Here is a 20,624-nt window from a genome sequence, read left to right on the forward strand (position 1 = left end):
ATAGTTACATGTAGGTGTCTTATTATACTTTGTAGTAATTTGCAACATTAAATGGAAATTGTGAATGTCTATTATTCTGCACTATTTTTTTTTTTATTACACATAACTTATTAGCCTAGCTCATACATGTTCATTTATTGGACCATACCGTTCATTTAATTTAGTCTAGGTGCATCTGAATCTGAAATGTATGATGAAATGAGATTTTTCTTTCTACCTTCCAATGAACAGGCTGTATTTGATTCTGCTCTGTTCCCATAGTCTAATCAGGGTTTCCGATAGTTGATGCTGTTTATACAGGTAACATTTTTTTTCGGGGTGGCTGACACCGAGGTTGCCTTTCATTTGGAATGATTGATGAAGTCCTTACGGTTCTCCATATTCTGCAGTTTGTCAACACAACTACCTGCTGAGGGAGCGGGACGCCACGCTGTCGCTGCTGAGACGCGCGGTCTCTGGATGAAAGCAGGGGGAATTTGGGTAGGCTTCGATCCCATAGCCTAGCCTATATTATAAAACTATACGCTGTAATTTTACTAATAATAACAACAATAATAATTGTAATAACATTTACCAACATTCATATTGTATATTATTGAGGAACAGTAGGCCTATTCTAAAATTAACCCTCAGAATAGGCCATATACAAAATACAGTTTGAGAGTTCAAGATAAAATCTATCTCAGTTTACGAATTTTGTAGCAAACGTATAATATCTTTCTGGAAAGGTTACGGCGAATGTTGAGTTCCATTTACCAGACTTTTGGTCATGTAAATAAATCAAAAACGGATGCTAATCTGAAAGAAGCCAGGTAAAATAAAAGTAATACAAATATCATTGTCACTATTATAGTCAAATAGCCCCCCCAAGAAAAATAAAATAAAATGAAAAGAATAAGAATATGGATGGATAAGAATATTTCGATTCTGGAAATAGGCCTATCTACTATTTCGTCTAGTTGACGCCAGCATGATAGGCCTACTTTCACTAGTCTCGTACACTTTGGCGAACTGACCATCAAACTCTAAACGCGATCATGCTGGACTAATTATGTTCATCCGAAACACAGCAACCGGCATTTTTGCAATACTATCCATGACATCACAGTTTGAAAAGAGGCAAGAGGGGGGAAATGGCACCGCATGCATCTCCTTTCATTATTTTGGTATGGAACCACCAATAATGTTTTCTGCCCAAGGTTTTAAATGTGCTTTGGCATCTTTATTGGCGTTACTCTCACGCAAGGCTTCCTCGGGTCCAAATGTCAAGCAGATGCCAAAGTTGGGGTGGTTCTTAACAATCTGAAACCGCACCTCCCAATTCAAAGCCCAAACCCAACGATCTTGGAAATTGGAAATTCGGTTCCCATAGCCTTTATTCTTTTTTTCTGTCATTTTACAATTTATGGTTTAGGATTATTGGGTTTTTAATGATTTTCTGCTCTTTTTTAAGTCCTAAAATAGATCTCAATCAATGTGACATTGAAATATTGTGATGTCAACAGACAGCAGTTATAGAAAGGCAGGACTTTTGAGTGTTTGTTTTGTTTACCGATTTGATCCATGAGTATGGGCCTATATTGTCTGCAGTTTTCAAAAGCATGCCAATAACTCAATCGGATTGCAAACGTGCACTGATTACGTTACGGAAGTTTTGGTTGGATCCACTCGGCCCCATAACACCCCTGCACACAAGGGGATGTGTCAATAAGGTTTTAAAAGCGTATTAATACAACTGAAAATGATGATGAAGATAATTTCAAGAAAACACGTTAACTAGGGGTAGTCCTTTGAAAGAAATGAATTACCCATCGGCAGTCCCGCAATGATGGTGCTTGTAGCTGCCCTCTCTGTCTCCGGGTCTTCTTTGGTGCTCTTGAGAACTCTATTTCCTATCGAAAAAGCCTCGAATTGCGATTATTTTAGGGAGTTACATGGCCTAATAATAATATAATTATTTGCAATAGCATCGTTATAAGATCTATCTAATAAGTTCTCAATACTTAAACAACGTATATTGGTTGTAGGGAATAAAGCAATTTACGTGATATATAACGAGATGTCCTTATGATCATTATTTCAACATGATTCTCTATGATGAAAATATTTCAGAAATACGTTCCATTATCCTTATGAAATACGTCAGTTCACGTAAATAAATTAAAAGCATAAACATTTTCACAACAATATTTCCCCTCGCACTTATCAAGTAGCCTTATTGGCCATATCATAAATAATCATGATACGATATTATACTGATATGATTACCTGATATAATTGCTTGTTAGTCCGCTGAAATGTCACATTTGATTTGATCAAGAAACTGCACAAGAGATAACGGACTTTCGTTCTGTCAGAGGTTTAAAAGAACTGTAATCTCCAGATGGCCTTCTAATTGAAAATGGGCTGCCTTATTTTGTACTTAAGGTAACAAATGAAAGACACAAGAGGACTTGATTTTTATGGCCGTTATGTCAAGCATGGGGAAGTCCTTTCAAGGAAGATGGAGGAGTATTGTAATCCACTGAATGTTTATTTATATAAATGAATGAATCCTACATTTGCTATAGGGTTACATGGATACATATTGTTGTTGGGTGGGGAAAATTGAAACAATATCCTACCCTTTTTCTGACCTGACAGAGCAGCAGCAAGTTGGTCGCAATTGATACTAATGTCACAGTCCATCCTAAAAACAATATAAGTCCAATATATACCATAAACATAGCCCCATCTTCAAACAGGGTCATTCTCTCCATACACACACACACACACACACACACACACACACACACACACACACACACACACACACACACACACACACACACACACACACACACACACACACACACACACACACACACACACACACACACACACACACACACACACACACACACACACACACACACACACTTATCTTGCAGCCTAAAGTGTCCCTTATTTTCTGGAGTGGACAGAGAGTCTTCTGGACATCCAACAGCTCTGGCCAGCTGTTGTCCAGCTGTGGGGAGCGTTCAGTGACCAAGTCTCTATACCTATCATAGACATCCCATCACAGACACGGCCCATAGGCTGATTCTCTATACCTGTCCTGTCATGGCTATGCTCTGATGAAGGGGTTAGGGAACAGTTGTCTTCTGTTTCATACAGGGAAGAAGGAAGGAGTCTTCATATCCTATTGGACAGGGTACTTTTCAAAACCTCGGTCTGGCGCTCAGCGGTACGATATAATATTTCGTATTTGATTTATTTTGAATTCAGATTGGGAAGGAATATGGCCGCGATATGACATGACAATAATTTTCAGCACCAGGACAGTACTGTCACAGCCATGTACATAACCTAGTTGACTGTTGCAGTCGTTCTCTCTCCTTATGGTTCTCGTTTCTGAGTCGAATACTCAAAGGTGAGTTCCTGATTCTAAGGCAAGTCCTGAATAAGCCGTTAGGTGACGTAAGTGCCGAGGATATGTTTTATGGGATGTTTTTTTCACGAGACCATATCTCTCTGACAACTTACATTACATTACTGCCTCCCCTGCCCCAAACGACATAAAGATATACTAGGGAGAGCGCCCTGCCTAGACGTGACAGGCTGGGGTGTCTGACACTTGTCAGATTACAAGGAGGGGAGATCAGTGATCAGTCTATAGGCTGTTGAGCTGTTGGATGGAACTACTGCTTTAATCTATCTGCTTATACATCCCCATCATATCGCAATCGCTGCGCTGCTACTGTTACTAGATTGGCACTGAGAGATGGAGAATAGAATAGAATAGAATTTGATAGAATGATATAGAAAATAAAACACCAGAATATTCACTCATTTGTCCAACATAGCCCACACATTATAACACACTGGAGTACATGTCCAACATTTGTAAATGAACTCTGCTGTAAATTTGGCAATAAGCTTTTATGGAAGGAGGCAGTTCCTTTCCGGATGGCGAGGGTCAACTTATTCAAAGGCTCTCTTCTGACATACTGCTGTACAACACCAGGCCATTCAGCAGCACTATGACAGTGTTATTAGATCCTGAGTACATCTCAGGAAGTGTGGCCCAGGCTTTACTGGCTATGCTATTGAACATTAAAAGCCCACAAGGCGTAGGAGCGTAATCTATATAATAACCTACAAAGGTTTCATTTACAGAAAGCCCCCTTGTGTCTCACCTCAGTGTCTATGTCTTAAAATGTATCCTGTTCCCTACATAGTGCACTACTTTTGACCAGGACCCACAGGAACTAGGTAGAAGACAAAAATACATCTCTTCGTGACATTTGGGATGCAAACCAGTGAATTCCATAAGAGTTACATTGTATCAAGCGTCAAATCTAAACAGGATCTGCTGGGCTGGTTTCCAGCTAGGGGTTCCTAAAAGATCCGACAGGAAATGTGATGGAAACCATTGACACACAATCTTCGGTTAAAGCTGTTTTCTGGCCTTGCGAGGGTCTAGTTTCTATACTGAATGAAGAGGTAGTAGGTTGGGGGGAAGTGGGGAAGTGACTTTCAGTGAATTGTCCAAAGTATGCAGTATAAAGGCTGGGTACCTTGGCATATTAAAGCAAGGGTGGGAAAGCTACCATAAGGTGTGTACATCCAATACACAGATGGGGTGGCACAGACAAACACAGACCAACAGAGTGGTCAACCACATGTTGTGAGAGTTGTTATGAATGGCGTTAATTATAGTAGGGTGGGTGCCAATGTCCCCACTCTCCACAAGAGCTCATCAACTCCAATGCCCCCTGCTTCAAAGCACCAGGAGGGAGACCCAGAGATCCTCGGTTGGGAGCAGCCCTCTGTGGGTATGGAGGGCACCAGAGCCAGGGTACCGGGCCCTCCTGGGGCCTCGGAGGTCCAGCCCTCGGCCTCTCTAAGGGCCCAGTTCTTCCAGGTTCCTTTGGCCCTCTGGCTAAAATAATATCCAGTGGCTCCAGTCACTGAGCCTGGTTAATGCATCTGTCCAAGGTCTGCAATTACCTGGTCATAACATTACCCCAGCCGTTGCCAGCCAACCAATCAGGGCAGGGCTTCTATAGGCTTCTAAACAGCCACATCTCGCCAATGTCAAGCTGTTTGATCTCTGAGGGTAATATTGCTGAGAAACGTATCAAGAGATAGAGGAGAGGGGAGAGGCCGAAGAGATGTATTTTTGTCTTCTACCTAGTTCCTATTGTTTGCAGGTATCCACCTTCATCACAGACTGGGACATGCGAGGCATACTACACACACAACTGTGCACGTTTACACGTATAGAGAGAGAGAGACACACACGCACAGATAATCATGCATTATGTTTATACACTTTTAGTAAGAAATAAATACTATGGGCACGTGTTCAAGATGTGTTGCTTATAAATCAATCTGACATTTTTCTTTTTTATATGTCAAGTAATTATTCAGCTCTAGTTTTTAGATATAAGCTATCCGTTATATACGTGTGGGGTTTTAAGATCATTCAAATGATCTAATTTCTGTAGGCCTATAGCTGCTCTGTGTTGTGCCTGCGTGCCGCCTCTTCATTCTAGCTTAATGAAGCATGGACGTGTTGCTTGTTTGTTATTTGTACAAGTCCAGCGTCGTCTGTGTACCATGTTTTGCTGCTGTGCCTATGAGCACTGGAGGTATAGTGGCTCCGTGTCTGCCTACTGAAAAACATAAAAAGGCGCGTGATTAATCGTGCAATTACCAGGGTAATTTTCTCTCTTATCGGTGACGGACTGCAGAGTGATTTGCTTTATTGACTGGGCTGTCCTTGTTTTCACACATTACTACATTGTAAAAAGTCTAGGTGCGTTAATAAAAGGCAGAGGTGAGCGCTGTGTAATTATAAAACACACATCATTTGTATTCCCGAGCCATCAAAGCGGTGAGACATAATTATCATTACTATGACAACCGATTATGTTTGTTTTTCAGAATGATTTGTAACGGGTTTTTGATTTGTAATCGATTCATTTCATCATAATTATCTTAATCAGAGGTAAATAATCACATTGAGGGGATGAATTAGTGCTTCAAGAAACCCTAGAGGAACATTTGACCGCCTGGTTTATCATTATGTCCTTTACATAGAAATGAAAACATCCTTGATTTTGACCCACTCAACATGCAAGAAAAATATAGCAAACTCTACTTAAGTAGGCCTAGCTCAGGTAAATGAACGTTTGCTTTGAAATGCAATGCAGTAAGGCTTTATTGATCTTGTAGACGACATTGGAACTAAATCTAGGACAGACTTTTTTTAAACAAGGTGACATTTATCCAGTTATTCTTTGTAATGATTAATGCGATACGTATATATATATATATATATACCTTATTGCGTTTCACTTCAAAGCAAACGTATTAATTTACCTGGGCTAGGCCTACTTAAGTAGATTTTGATACATTTTTCTTACATGTTGAGTGGGTCAAAATCAAGAACGTTATATATTTGGGTCGACTGTTAGAAAAAAATATAGTGGGTGATCGGCGATTTTCGTTTAAAAAAAATATGGGTAACAAACGTTGGAATGAAGACATTTACGTTTTTTTTTTAGATACAGCTTATAAGAGATTGAATGAATGTATCAGTTTCCGTGTGTGTGTGTAATGTATAATGCTGTACTTTTCCTATAATAGAAAATCTATAGGCCTATCGTATATTGAAGATTGAGGTGTCCCTTCGCAATCATCGGTGCAATGCAGACTCTTCCCCCGGTTGTTGGAAGAGGAGTAATCGGCTATATAGGCCAGTCAAGCATCCTCTTTACATAGCCAGAAAAAGCAAATTATTTGATTCAAAGTGACCATGAGTATGGCATTCTTTTCAAACAAGGATTACATTGCCACGAAACCAATGAATAAACTATTCAAATGAAAATTAAACGATTCATAATCATTCGATAGTGGATAGGTCCATTAAGAATTGAAAGTGAAAAAAATCATGCTTTCAAAATAACGACACTGGGGAATAAATTCACATAGACAACAATGATGGGTTCAACTATTAGATTAAAACATTTTACAGTTGCATTCAGGTTCAGTGAGCGAATTGTATGCAGTTTAGGCTATTTATTTTCCCTTATATAACTTGGCAATTACGGCCAGACAAAGCAAAGGCACGACATAGGCTTATAATACGTCATACACAATAACATTCCTAGAACTTTAAACATTGCTTCGAGTTGCGCTCTTATACGATGACGTAAGCATGCCACATCGTTTAAATGATGTTATAGGCCGAATAATGAATCATGTTATTATTTTTAATAAATGAACGACATATTTTTCACTAGGGTCAAATAAAAACGAACGGTAGGCTGATTCATTTAGAAAATAATGGATTGTAGCACATTTTACTCTATATATCTCATATTTGAATGCGAAAGGAAATTCTACACACCATGAGCAAGGCCTTTTGACACAAAACAGGCAGGAAGAATTACTTAATTAATTCCTGATCACATTTGGTATTGCATAAAAAAAGCCTTTCTTCAATGAGAGCATGAATTTCTCTCCAAGAGTTTTTGTGTTTCGTTTTCAGATGTTTTCATTATACACTTGCCTGACATATGAATTTAATTAATGAAGAGCAAATCTGCACACAATATTGATGCTCTACGCTATTTGCTGTTCTAGCCTTCGATGCGTCAAGGACACATTACAAGAGCTGGTCACAACGATTTCAGACCAAATAATAAGTCAAATAAGAAATCCATTCACGTAAAATTGGCCTACACTCTTAGAAAACAGTCCCAGTAGTGATTGCACCATTTCCGCATAAACGAACAATATACACTCTCAGAAAAAAAAGTTTCAGATAGATCCAAAAATGCTTCTAGGGCTTCATATATGGCACCTCTTAAGGGTTGTATATGGCGCCATGTATGAAGCAAGCAATATAACCCTTTTTTGTTCTGTCCGGATTTTTTTTTTAAAGAGTTTATGTTTCGTTTATGCCAAAATGATACAATCACTACTGGGACTTTTTTCTTCTGAAGTCGACCATCTTCTCATCGAATGTGGAAAAACCATCATTGCTACCCGTAAGGTAGACCACACTCTCTCTCTCTCTCTCTCTCTCTCTCTCTCTCTCTCTCTCTCTCTCTGCACCAAGGCATTGTCCAGGATCACTAGGTGGCGATAGAAACCCCCACTAAAACACAACGTGGTTTCAGAGAAACCTGCCAACTTTTCGCCTCAGTCGAAACAACCAAAACAAAAACATGTCCCAAGTGTAAGCAGCATTCAGAAAGAACACAACCTCCCTAATAAACAACATCAATTAATGTTTTTCTCTAAAACATGAGTTCATGCTCTGTAGTTAACTTGCAGGCCTATTCCAGCTGCTCCTCCAATCAGATCCCACTGGGAACACACTCAATGTTGTTTCCATGTCATTTCAATGAAAATATGTTGAACAAACGTGGACTAGACATGAGTAGATGTCTGTGCCCAGTGGGATATCAACCATCCATCAACCCCATCAACACCTGGGGCGAGTGACTAGAAAGCTTACAGTTTATGTTCAAGTTGACTTTTCGTAGCAGGTTAGAAGAATTTACGTAGCAGGTTAGGATAATTAGGTTAGGGTTAGCTAAAATACAAAACAAATCTACTTTTGACATAAATTTGACATAAACTGAATCCCATCTAGACATGGCCGCATCTAGCTGAACAGTGAGGGAGAGAGTTCTAATCCCCACTGTTGTGCTCTTGAGTCTCTCTCTCTCTCTGTGCCTCTCTTGGCTGCTCTACCAGTCTCTCATCTGTCTTTCACTCTCCCCATCTCTCTACACCTCTTTTCTCTAGAATGGTGAGTGCAGCCAGTCACATCAAACAATCTCTCACTCCAGTTCTCTATTTTATTTAGTCTCTCCTCTCCTCTCCTCTCCTCTCTCTCCTCTCCTCTCTCCCTCTCCTCTCCTCTCCTCTCCTCTCCTCCTCCTCTCTCCTCTCCTCTCCTCTCCTCTCCTCTCCTCTCCTCTCCTCCCTCTCCTCTCCTCTCCTCTCCTCTCCTCTCCTCTCCTCTCCTCTCCTCTCCTCTCCTCCTCCCCCCCCTCCCTCCCTCCCTTCCCATGGGGCCCGAGGTGACCCAGGGTGCCCCTCTCACCCGCTCTGACCGCCTGCGTGGCCCTGTGGGCGGCCGCGGTTCATAAGGCTGGCCTGGACTGCCACAGGAATGCCCCCGGCTCCAGGCCTTACTCACAGCTGTTGGCACACACTCAGTCCTCTGGCTCAGACCGTCCAGACACACTGTGCACTTTCACCACATTCCTCCACACGTTGTTCCTCCTCAACCCCAAACTGACTGACATCTAGTCAACCCCAAAGCCAGCCTGGACAACCTAGTCCGTCCCAGACAGAGACATGTCTGGGTATTTGTTGCCTGACTGGCAAGGGAGACGCACGGTAAGAGGGTTGCAACGCCGCACACAGCATGGAAAACACTGTATCTAAAGTAACATTCCATACACAAAACAATGTGGGGGAAGAAGGTAATCTTGCAAAAGATTCATTCAATTATAAACCGACGGAAGGACACTACAACATGTCGCACATTTTGATTACACTCCATCGAGTAATCTATTAGTGAGACATTTCCCTCATTAAAGATCTTGATTATTTTTGTCATACTATTATATTGATACAGTCAGCTAGAGAGCTGGAACCCCCATTCCAATCAAGCGCGGTATAAAATCAATCATCCTCCGGTTTCAGTGGCCACAGTTTTACGGCTGCTACAGACGTGCGGGGCCGGAGAAGCTAAAAGTGGAGGGCCTGTACCTGGATTATGTAGCCGTTTGAAGTTTCTCCCTCTCAGATGGGCCCTTCAGTGGAAAGACACAATCAAATTGGGCCCCCTTCCCAGTTTAAAGGGGCTAGAGTGGGACCACCAACAGCCAGGGAGAGCCAGGGCTGGGGCCGGCTTTTATGGCCTAGGTTGGGGCTGGGCTGATGGGGTTGAGGGGCCGGGGTAGGCTAGTAGCTAGCTGGGAAACCATTTCAGCAATGGAAGTGAACAGTTGGATAATGGCCTTCTTCCCTCAGGGGTGGCTCGATGCGTTGTAAATCCTAGGAGTCCCATACTCCATTTTTACTAGGTGCTTGCCTTGCCTGCTGATGTGAATGGATGAGTGAGTATCCAGTTTCAATTTAAGTTCGAAATAGTAGAAATTAGACTGAAAAGGGGCACTTATAAGGCAGAAGTCTTGTTTTTCGTTCTCCGCAAAGACACATGCTTCAAAGCGACATAAAATGGGAGATCTTAATCCACTTTTCTGCTGTGAATTAGTTTTTTTTCTGAGACAATAGGCTTGGGTTGCCCTGTCTGTACCAGAGAGAGAGAGACAGAGAGAACGAGAGAGAGAGAGAGAGAGAGAGAGAGAGAGAGTAAACAGGGAGCCTAAAGAACCCTTTATCTCCACCCGTCCTGATCAGTTACTCTCTCCAAAATGGCCGCCCATGTACCACTACCAAACACCCCTTCCTCCTTCGAGCTGGCTACCATAGAAACGGGTCATTGCCATAGATACATGGGTCAGACCCGGTATGACCTCAGAGCAACAGGATGCCAGCGGCCAATCACGGGCCTCCCTCATGTCCCTCTGGGTTAGTGGTGGCATAGAGTGAGACGTAACAGATGCTTGCCCTCCTTCACCACTCAGCCACAGCAAGAGAGAGCCGAGCATTTCATCATCCTTCTTCACAGCTCCAGTCGCAAAATCCAATAGAAGCTTAAGCCACAACCATCTTGAGTATTTGGGAGTCTTGCATTTAAAAACAAACAAATGTTGTCCACAAAACCACCATTGTTTGACCATAAGGACAACACATACACTAATATTTGCGGAATCAAATCAAATAAGTAAAATTAAGTTCTTGTTTTTTACTTGTCAGACTACAAATCAACCCGGATTGAGTTTCCAATCACAAAACCTGATGAAACTACACCTCCCATGATCCTCTGTAGTGGCTTCATCATAAACCGTGGTGGTCAGAGTAGCCTAACAACATTGCTGAAAGCTGTGGAGGAGCGGCCAATACTAAACAGAGCTGGTCCCATGGTGTTAGCACCTGGGTGGGCAGGCAACTTTCCCATGTCAAAGGCGGCCCTCGCCATTCCTGTCACAGCGATTACACGCCCTGTAAAATACTTGAAATAGTGTCGCATTAGTGAGAATATGTGAATGAGATCGACTGTTCTGTGATAGCCGGGGTTTGCGTTCATGTCCGTGTGTCGTGGCATGACGCCTACGTGACAGGGACAAGTAGGCGGTGCCTCTTCATAACAACAACACTACTTTACTCAACGGCCTGCGGAAAGGATGTTTTCCCAGGTGTCTAAACATTATCCTGGTGCCCTGTATGGACATTTCGAAATCATGGAAATCAGCCACACACATCAGAATTCAACCCTCTAACCCACTTGCTAAACCCTTCTGAATGGGCCTGAAATAAACTAAATGACCAAAAGTATGTGGACACCTGCTTGTTGAAATTTTAATTCCAAAATAATGGCCATTAACATGGAGTTGGTCCCCACTTTGCTGCTATAACAGCCTCCACTCTTCTGGAAAGACTTTCCACTAGATGTTGGGACATTGCTGCAGGGACTTGCTTACATTTAGCCACATGAGTGAGGTCAGGCACTGATGTCGGGCAATTAGGCCTGGCTCGCAGTCGGAGTTCCAATTCATCCGAAAGGTGTTCGATAGGGTTGAGATCAGGGCTCTGTGCAGGCTAGTCAAGTTCTTCCACACCGATCTCGACAAACCATTTCTGTATGAACCTCGCTTTGTGCACAGGGGCATTGTCATGTTGAAAAAGGAAAGGGCCTTCCACAAAACTGTTGCCACAAAGTTGGAAGCACAGAATCGTCTAGAATGTCTTTGTATGCTGTAGTGTTAAGATTTCCCTTAACTGGAACTAAGCGGCCTAGCCCGAATCATGAAAAACAGCCCCAGATCATTATTCCTCCTCCGCCAAACTTTACGGTTGGCACTATGCATTAGGGCAGGTAGCGTTCTCCTGGCATCCTCCAAACCCAGATTCGCCCGTCGGACTGCCAAATGGTGAAGCGTGATTCATCACTCCAGAGAATGTGTTTCCACTGCTCCAGAGTCCAATGGCGGCGAGCTTCACACCACTCCAGAGAATGTGTTTCCACTGCTCCAGAGTCCAATGGCGGCGAGCTTCACACCACTCCAGAGAATGTGTTTCCACTGCTCCAGAGTCCAATGGCGGCAAACTTCACACCACTCCAGCCAATGCTTGGCATTGGAAATCCATTTCATGAAGCTCCCGACGAACAGTTCTTGTTCTGACGTTGCTTCCAGAGGCAGTTTGGAACTCTGTGGTGAGTGCTGCAATCGAGGATGGACAATTTTGACATGTTACGTGCTTCTGCACTTGGCAATCCCGTTCTGTGAGCTTGTGGCCTACCACTTCACGGCTGAGCCATTGTTGGAATTGTCAGACATCATCTAAAGTAACCTTAGAGCAAAAGAAGAAAAAAATACAAAACACTCAAATGAAAAAAAAAAACATCTCTGTTGAGTGAAGAAAAGCATAAGTATTGCTTTATGTTCTGGTTACATAATGACCATTAGTCATTTGTAAAATGATGAATTATGATGAGGGCATGACGAAAACAAACAAAAATGAAGAAATTCAAAATAAGGTGAAACTAGTCCTGTTGCAGCCTGGTAGAGATAGTTGTTATTGCGGAGACCAGCCTGGTAGAGATAGTTGTTATTGCGGAGACCAACTAAAGTCTCTCTCTCTCTCTCTCTCTCTCTCTCTCTCTCTCTCTCTCTCTCTCTCTCTCTCTCTCTCTCTCTCTCTCTCTCTCTCTCTCTCTCTCTCTCTCTCTCTCTCTCTCTCTCTCTCTCTCTCAGTTCATACTTCATTCATTAGCTAAACTAAAATCCATCCAATGGTTTAATTGTTTGTGGCCTGTATATCTTTAAGGCACCTTGTTTCGGAGGTCGGAGGCCAAGAGGAAACAATGGAACACTGTTTTCCTCTTTCAGTTCATTTGTTCTCCCGGCAACCCTGCCGTTATGGCTCTTCATCTAAACGAATCTCCCTCATGCATCAGAAATCCTCCAGAGGTTTATATGTCTGGAAACCTATGTTTATGTTGTTTCTATATATGTACAGTATATACAAAAACCTGTGTTTTGGTGGTACAGTATCCCTTCACTGAAACATTCATTAAGATGAGGGTTAACGGACACTACTGTATGTTGGTATACGATGTAATTCAGTGTGGTTCTTTGCTGAGTGGCTATGTGACAGAACTGTCTTATAAAGAGAACTTCATGACAGAGTGAGTGTACTTTGCGCGTTAACCTACCTTGTTAGTCGAAAGACGACTTTTACAGGCCTGTTAAAATGGCAAAATAGACCTTTTTATTTTTACCTCACCTCTGCATGTGTGTAAACTATGAGTTTGTAATTTCCTGTGAGCGTATCTGCTTCCCATCCTCCTGTGTTTAATTTTTATTATATTTTTTTCTTTCTCTATTCAGCATTTCTTCCCCGCTGTGGGGTTGATTCCAACCAATTTGTGTGTCTGAGTCTGGTGCCCCGGGTCCTTAGTGCACTATATTCTCTTGTACACTATGTTTTCTGTCAATATACCTAGCAAAATAATGGTTAGTAAACAACTCTAAGGCGGGCCCTAAAAAAATCAGATTTAAAAAAATATGTTTTATATTTTCACAAATGATGTTTTCTCAGTTAGATTTTTCCTGGTATTAGATATCTTTTAGTTTTTCCACTCTCAGAATATATATATTTTTAGAGAGAAACAACGAAATTGGATGTTCTGATTAAATGTCAATGGTTAAATCACATCAGAAGACCATCTTTTTTAGGTCTGGAAGAAAACCAACACATTCATTTTTTTGGTGTAATTCCCAATTCTTTGCGCATCTGGCTCTTTATATGTGCATCTAGTGAGTGAGGAATGTGCAGTCTAATGTGCAGGTCTAGCGATGGTTCTGTACTGCTGCTCCTCATTTCTTAGCAGAGTTTGCTAATAACAAGTAATCGACACAAATTATATACTCACTCAAGGTATACTTCTGCCAGGTAATCCTACTTTGCAGTTAACATTTCATTGAGAAGTATTTCTGTCAACCTACAAGATGGCTATCACATCAGCTGACTACACATGAAGTAATAGACAAATGTCTGCACCACACAGACAGACACGGACCACATTGCTGGAAATGAATTGCCCCTCATCACAGGAATATTGACTTGCATTTCACAGTAAAGTCTACGTCGTGGCCAAAAGTCTGCTGTATACATGGAGTATACCAAACATTAAGAACACCTTCCTATGAATGAGTTGCCCTCAGAGCATCAATTCATCGGGGCATGACTCTACAAGGTGTCAAGCGTTTCACAGGGATGCTGGCCCATGTTGTCTTGAGGAAACTGTTGAGTGTGAAAAACCCAGCAGTGTTGCAGCCCTTAACAAAAACTGGTGCCTCTGGCACCTACTAACATACCCTGTTAAAAGGAACTGAAATATGTTGTCTTGCCCATTCATCTTTGGAATGGCACAAATACACAATCCATGACTCAATTGTCTCAGGACTTAAAAATCCTTCCTTAACCGGTCTCCTCCCCTTCATCTACACTGATTTGAAGTTGATTTAACAAGTGACCTCAATAAGGAATCATAGATTGACCAGGTGAATCCAGGTGAAATCTATGTCATGGAAAGAGCAGGTGTTCTGTTTTGAATACTCAGTGTTTGTACAGTCGTGGCCAAAAGTTTTGAGAATGACACAAATATTAATTTTCAAAGTCTGCTGCCTCAGTTTGTATGATGGCAATTTGCATATACTCCAGAATGTTATGAAGAGTGATAAGATGAATTGGAATTAATTGCAAAGTCCTTCTTTGCCATGCAAATGAACGGAATCCCCAAAAACATTTCCACTGCATTTCAGCCCTGCAACAAAAGGACCAGCTGACATCATGTCAGTGATTCTCTCGTTAACACAGGTGTGAGTGTTGACGAGAACAAGGCTGGAGATCACTCTGTCATGCTGATTGAGTTCGAATAACAGACTGGAAGCTTCAAAATGAGGGTGGTGCTTGGAAACATTGTTCTTCCTCTGTCATTCATGGTTAACTGCAAGGAAACGCGTGCCGTCATTGCTTTGCACAAAAAGGGCTTCACAGGCAAGGATATTGATGCCAGTAAGATTGCACCTAAATCAACCATTTATCGGATCATCAAGAACTTCAAGGAGAGCGGTTCAATTGTTGTGAAGAAGGCTTCAGGGCACCCAAGAAAGTCCAGCAAGTGCCAGGACCGTCTCCTAAAGTTGATTCAGCTGCGGGATCGGGGCACCACCAGTACAGATCTTACTCAGGAATGGCAGCAGGCAGGTGTGAGTGCATCTGCACGCACAGTGAGGAGAATACTTTTGGAGGATGGCCTAGTGTCAAGAAGGGCAGCAAAGAAGCCACTTCTCTCCAGGAAAAACATCAGGGACAGACTGATATTCTGCAAAAGGTACAGCGATTGGATTGCTGAGGACTGGGGTAAAGTAATTTTCTCTGATGAATCCCCTTTCCGATTGATTGGGGCATCCGGAGAAAAGCTTGTCCGGAGAAGACAAGGTGAGCGCTACCATCAGTCCTGTGTCATGCCAACAGTAAAGCATCCTGAGACCATTCATGTGTGGGGTTGCTTCTCAGCCAAAGGAGTGGGCTCACTCACAATTTTGCCTAAGAACACAGCCATGAATAAAGAATGGTACCAACACATCCTCCGAGAGCAACTTCTCCCAACCATCCAGGAACAGTTTAGTGACGAACAATGCCTTTTCCAGCATGATGGAGCACCTTGCCATAAGGCAAAAGTGATAACTAAGTGGCTCGGGGAACAAAACATCGATATTTTGGGTCCATGGCCAGGAAACTCCCCAGACCTTAATCCCATTGAGAACTTGTGGTCAATCCTGAAGAGGCGGGTGGACAAACAAAAACCCACAAATTCGGACAAGCTCCAAGCATTGATTATGCAAGAATGGGCTGCCATCAGTCAGGATGTGGCCCAGAAGTTAATTGACAGCATCAACTTCATGTAATTGTCAATAAAGACCTTCGACAGTAATGAAATGCTTGTAATTATACTTCAGTATTCCATAGTAACATCTGACAAAAATATCTGAAGACACTGAAGCAGCAAACGTTGTGAAAATTAATATTTGTGTCATTCTCAAAACTTTTGGCCACGACTGTACACTTGTTGTATTCGGCGCATGTGGCAAATACAGTTTGATTTGATTTGAATGACAATATCCATTCTAGTCATTTTATTTGTATGTAGGACATCCTCTCCACCAAAGGAGAGGAAGCAGCCATGTCTGTCTGACAGGCTTTTAATTCAACCTAGAAAAGAGCAGCTTACAGGGAAACAGACATCTCACGTGAGATTCTTTTAATATATTTAAATATCAAAGTGTTGTCCATTACTATTATAATGTCATGCGCAGGAACATGTGAGCATGTGTACCAGGTGAATGTGTGTGTGTGTGTGTGTGTGTGTGTGTGTGTGTGTGTGTGTGTGTGCGTGCGTGCGTGCGTGCGTGCGTGCGTGCGTGCGTGCGAGAGAGACGCTAGAATCTGCAGTGACGGATTTCCCCATGGAGAGATGGGAGGGAAGGCCTTTCACCTTCTCTGGCCCTCCTTCTCTGACCCTGTCTCTCTCAGAGTGAGGTGTGTTAAGAGTTTTTGTAATGTATTTATTTATTGTACTCTCAAAAGGTTCAAATATGGCTGCATTGCCATGTTTAAGGTGTACACAGATCCATTCTGTTGATTGTGTTAAAATTTTATGCGATGGGGGATAACTCCTTAATAACCCAATACATTTACTGTCAGGGGTTTTATACATACAGGATGTGAAGGCTACAGTTTGTTGTGTCTTGTATAACATTTTGAAATGTTCAGCATAAATAGCTGTATTTTATTCGGGTGTTATTATTGGGACATAAGTCTGTTATTCATGTGTAAATGTAATAATGATGTAGCATATCTCCCAAGGTTACATGTCATTATAATTAGGCACATCGTTTACCAGGATGGATATACAAGGCTACAAACTGTATTTACATGATTAGCCTACAAAGGCTAGATTATTTACTGGTGTTTTAGAACACAATAAAAAGTCCTCTGAATTTGTATCTCGCTTTCACAGCATTAGTGAAGTGTCCAATCGTTTCACCATTACGCACAGGGGAGATTTCTAGATAATATCAAGATAGCAGAAAACTAAGAGCCACCACTTGTGGCTAATTGATTGAACCCAGGCTCTATTTAGTGACTGTTGGGCTGGCTGGGTTCTGTGAGGTTGTGGCACGTTGAGCCTGCTGCTATCAGAAGCTCTGCTCCCTTATCTGATCACTGTAATCACACAAGCCGGTCGGTCGGTCATCCCTGAGTCGACAGTACGTGGACCAGGCCAACCATGCGCAGACCGTGGTCCCAGTCACCCCTTTGGCCTTTGATTAGTCATCAGAGAGAAAGGAGGATGGAGGGGCGTCTGGTCGTTGAGGGGGGCTAACATGATTAGGAGCCTGAATGTCCACTACAGCAGCCTTGATGTCACAAACGGCCTTAAATCAGCTGCTTTGGTGGACGAGTCCAGGTTGGGGCCGGTGGCTGTATAGACCAGCTGCTAGACGCCTGACCACCCTGATGGGGGGACATTAACAAGACTGTCAGGATGACCTGGCCCCCAGGGGGTCACAGCTGGACCACCAACTGGCCGGCACTTGTTCCTGTTCCTGATAGGGAGGTCTGAAATGACTGTTTCCTAACAGGCCCCTTGTCGTTTCATAATTGGATTCATGTAATGAACATACTGTAAATGTTGCTGCGAATGCATGAAGAGCTTTTTCAAAGGTAACTTGAGAAGGTTAGACTCAGATTTCACTAAAGCACAAGATAATCAGCTAGATAATATCCAGTTAAATGCATATGAAAGTATCACACGGTTTATTGCGTATGCCTTACTTAGGATTAAATCATTTCTACTGCATTCCATTTCTTTTTTCTGGAAAGGTTATGGAAATGAAACACGTTTCTGCTAAATCATATGTATCTTTCCAAAGGAGAGAATGAAAAATAATATATAATAATATAATACTATAGTTGCCACAGTGATATACATTCTGAATATTCCCATGAACTGTTAATGAAAGCACAACAAAGTCATTTACCATCAGCTGTTTTAAGGGGCTCATGTAAAGCGCTTAGGGTAAAGTGAGGTTTGCCAGAACACTGCAAGAGGATGCTTGCTGGATATCCTGGTCGTGGGTAGTTTGGTGGACTCACTCCAACGAGTGCACACAACCACAAAAACAACACACACACTCCAACGAGCGCAGACTCCCGCTAAAACAACACGCGCACACTCCATCGAATACAGACTGACACTGAAACACACTGATAACTACAATTTCGTTTGCCATCTCGTTATCTTTGTCTCCTTTCGAGGTTTCATTTGAATGGTGAACCATTACAGTGTATGTGTGTGTGTACGTGTGTCTGTGTGTGCGTGTGCGTGTGCGTGTGCGTGAGTGTGAGTGTGTGTGTGTGTGTGTGTGTGTGTGTGTGTGTGTGTGTGTGTGTGTGTGTGTGTGTGTGTGTGTGTGTGTGTGAGTGTGTGTGTGTGTGTGTGTGTGAGTGAGAGAGAGAGAGAGAGAGAGAGAGAGAGAGAGAGAGAGAATGTCCCTACAGTAGAGAAATTCAAACGACACCATGTATAGCCATACTTATTTCTGAATCCCCTTTGTGTTTTTCTATATGGGACATACACCAGTCCTTAGCCATTAGAGGAAGCATCTCTCTGCAACCCAGAGGTTACCCGCGTGCCAGCTTTCATGTCGGCGGCCACGGCAACCCTCTGTGACTGCGGGTGGCACTGCCGCCGCTCAAAGGCCCCCATTATGCTGCCCCGTCTCCCGCCTGCTCAGTTATAAATGATTTTCTTGTCCGCCCAGAGTGTGCGGTATCATATACCCTCATCCTCTTCAAATGCAAAATATCCCCTTTTCTTTTTCCTGCAAAGAGTTCCAAAGCCTTAGTCCTCTTCAACGAGCCATTGAGGATTTCCCTAATTGCCCTGAAGGAAGTGTTTCTCATGTTTAAATAAATACAGTTAGTAATGACCTGCCAGTTAGTAGCCTATAAGCCCTGGGCTGCTGACTGATAAGGAGGGTTAGGACTATTTGGGTCAGTTGGACTCTGAAACCTTTTTACACATTATCAGAGAAGGCAGCGGGCAGAGCATAGAAAGAGAGACAGAAAGGGCACAGAAAGAGAGAGAGGGCACAGGGAGAGAGTGAGACAGAGAGAAAGAGAGAGAGGGCACAGGGAGAGAGTGAGACAGAGAGAAAGAGAGAGAGGGCACAGGGAGAGAGTGAGACAGAGAGAAAGAGAGAGAGGGCACAGGGAGAGAGTGAGACAGAGAGAAAGAGAGAGAGGGCACAGGGAGAGAGTGAGACAGAGAGAAAGAGAGAGAGGGCACAGGGAGAGAGAGAGACAGAGAGAAAGAGGAGAGGGCACAGGGAGAGAGAGAGACAGAGAGAAAGAGAGAGGGGCACAGGGAGAGAGTGAAGGAAAGAAAGAGACGGCACAGACGAGAGAGAGAGGGCACAGGGAGAGAGAGAGACAGAGAGAAAGAGAGAGGGGCACAGGGAGAGAGTGAAGGAAAGAAAGAGACGGCACAGCGAGAGAGAGAGGGCACAGGGAGAGAGTGAGACAGAGAGAAAGAGAGAGAGGGCACAGGGAGAGAGTGAAGGAAAGAAAGAGACGGCACAGCGAGAGAGAGAGGGCACAGGGAGAGAGAGAGACAGAGAGAAAGAGAGAGAGGGCACAGGGAGAGAGTGAAGGAAAGAAAGAGACGGCACAGCGAGAGAGAGAGGGCACAGGGAGAGAGTGAGACAGAGAGAAAGAGAGAGAGGGCACAGGGAGAGAGTGAGACAGAGAGAAAGAGAGAGAGGGCACAGGGAGAGAGAGAGGGCACAGGGAGAGAGTGAGACAGAGAGAAAGAGAGAAAGGGCACAGAAAGAGAGAGAGGGCACAGGGAGAGAGTGAGACAGAGAGAAAGAGAGAGAGGGCACAGGGAGAGAGTGAGACAGAGAGAAAGAGGGAGAGGGCACAGGGAGAGAGTGAGACAGAGAGAAAGAGAGAGAGGGCACAGGGAGAGAGAGAGACAGAGAGAAAGAGAGAGAGGGCACAGGGAGAGAGTGAAGGAAAGAAAGAGACGGCACAGAGAGAGAGAGAGAGACAGAGAGAAAGAGAGAGAAGGGGGAAACAGGAAACTATAAATCAGAAAAGAGCCAACGACTGATTGCTGTGTACTGCTAATTGAATCAGAGTGCTGCTCGGTGCAGTCGGCTCTCAAACCCCATTTCCATTTCCACCCCGACCAAAAACACACAAACACACAGACCCTCATTTGACCATTTTTCTAATAGAGACACATTGAGGAAAATTGAAATTAGAATGAGAAGTTCAGTATATTCCCTGAACTGACTGAATTGATATGGAACTGACCCCAACCAGCCAATGGCGGGGGAACACAG

Source organism: Oncorhynchus tshawytscha, linkage group LG34 (genome assembly GCF_018296145.1).
Source record: "Oncorhynchus tshawytscha isolate Ot180627B linkage group LG34, Otsh_v2.0, whole genome shotgun sequence".
In the NCBI taxonomy this organism is placed as follows: Eukaryota; Metazoa; Chordata; class Actinopteri; order Salmoniformes; family Salmonidae; genus Oncorhynchus; species Oncorhynchus tshawytscha.